We start from the raw sequence: 2,206 nt of genomic DNA, 5'->3' as shown, positions 1-2,206 counted from the left end.
GGAGGGCCGGAGGGGTTGGGTGGGGGGAACGTCAGCGAATTTCCTCCCTGGGAAGCACGAGGCAGGAGGTGGGAAGAGCGGAAGGCTTTGGGCAGCGCTCGAGTGCTTTTCCCAGCCTGAGCTTTGCTGCTTGCCTGGGGCTTGGCTGCGGACTTTCCTTGCTCTGAGCAGCGCTTCCTACGTGAAGCTCCTATGGGGCTGCAGTGCTGCAGGCAGCTGAACCTCCACGGTGCATTGTGCAGCTGGAGCCCAACTCCCCGCTGCAACATTCGGCTTTCTGGAAGTTGCAGGCATGCCTACAGCTCTCCCTCTTCTTCCCTTTGCAACAGGAATTGCAGTTTGCAAATGTTGCGGTGGAGTTTTGTCCCATTGCAACCAGAAATGCAATTGCAGGCATTGCAGTGGAGTTGTTCTGTCCCACTGCAACCAGAAATGCAATTGCAGGCATTGCAGTGGTGCAGAGCATTTTGCTGCTGCTTTGCTGCTCTGTGCCCAGCCCACGCTCTCCTGCTGCCCCGGCATTATCATCACGTCCACCCCTGTGGACTTTCACCTTCCAGCAGCAGCAGCACACTTTGCTCTTTTATTGCACCTTGACAAGGATAAGGGCAGATTGAGCAGTCGGCTCAAAACGTGAAAAAAAATCAAGGCTTGCACACACAGCACAGCAGCACAGCAGAGAAGGATTTTGAAGGGGGAGAGCAGGACAGGTGGGCAGGTTGGTGCAAAACCAACCCAAAGGCTGCAAACGTGCATTCTCTGGAGTTAAGGGCACCCATACGGTTGGCTGCAGCTCTTGAGCTCCTGCCACGCACGTTGCTCGGTGTCATTCACCTCCCAGAGCTGGGCAGCAGCTCTGTGACTCGTCCAAGGCCAAAAGCAAAGCGTGTGGCTGTGCTGGCCCTAACAGCAGGGCTGTGACCGCAGGGTCCCTGCACTGAGCGCTGTGCCAGCTGTCCCCTGCTGGGTTTGCTTTTCAGAGCATCTCTTTGGCAGAGACACATGCAAAAATCAGTTTTCTTCCAGTGAGTGTGACTCAGGGTGCCCGTCGGCTGTAAGAGAAAGGCGCTGTGTGTGGGGTGGCTGCAGGGGATGCAGGCAGGGTGCAGCCCTGGGGATGGATTGGGTTGCAGGCAGGAGACAGGCGGCTCCGATCAGCGTTGCCCGGGTGGCTGCAGACAGCAGAGGAGGGGTTGGCAGCGACTGCGGGGGATGGAGAATGGCTGTAACGTGATTTTCTGCCTGTGATTGCATAACAAAACCTCCTGGGAACCTCTGGATTTAAATGGATCCCTCCTTGTGCCTGGGGCACCCGGTGCTGATCGATGATGCGTTGGAGTTGGGTTCCTGGGGCTGACCTTGGCCATAGGTGCAAAAAGGCCTCCAGAAGTGGTACCCTGCTCTGTACCCATGCACTGCTATGTTCTGCTTGCTGAGAGCTCAAAACATGACGTTGCATTGCCAGTATTTAAAAAAAAAGAAAAAAAAAGAAGGAAAAAAAAAAAGAAAAGCAAAACAAAGCACGGGTATAATGTGGAGTAATTGGATGTTGTCCATCATCGGGGCGTTGCAGCCAGGAGATCCCTGGGGGTTGGGGAGGAGGATGAGGAGCATCGCATGTGGGGTCCCAGGGACTCGAGGATGGGTGAGAAACGTGGTTACAAGGCACTGTGGCCCCTGGTGTGGGAATGGTAATGGACAGGGCATCCATTGGACGGGGCATCCGTTGGACATGGCAATGGCGCACGCATGGCATCCATTGGACGTGAGGATGGCGTACGGATGGCATCAATGTGGTAATGGCACACACACGGCATCCCCCTGCACGGACTGCAATGGCCTGACCTCACAAACACAGTGCAAAGCACACAATAAGCCTTCCCTCCCTCCCATACCACTCAATGGTCTTTCTCCACACCGCGGCCTTATTAATTGGTGACAATTGGAAGCGGTTAATTCCGTGTGGGTGAGGCTGCCATTGCTTCCACTTGGCCAGGATTCAAGTGCTGGGGGTGAGGCAGAATGGGTGGCAAAACTGTCTTTTCCTCAGCTCCGATACTTACTGGAAGAAAATAAAATAAAAGCCACAACCCCGAGTGATTCTCTTTTATGAGGTCGGCATTGTGCGGCCGGGCAATTGAATTTACAACAGCATTGAGTATCAGAGTCTATCTGGCCATGTCAATGAGAGCAGGGAGAGAGAAGG

Source organism: Meleagris gallopavo, chromosome 23, assembly GCF_000146605.3.
Source record: "Meleagris gallopavo isolate NT-WF06-2002-E0010 breed Aviagen turkey brand Nicholas breeding stock chromosome 23, Turkey_5.1, whole genome shotgun sequence".
In the NCBI taxonomy this organism is placed as follows: Eukaryota; Metazoa; Chordata; class Aves; order Galliformes; family Phasianidae; genus Meleagris; species Meleagris gallopavo.
This window is presented reverse-complemented; position numbering follows the sequence as displayed.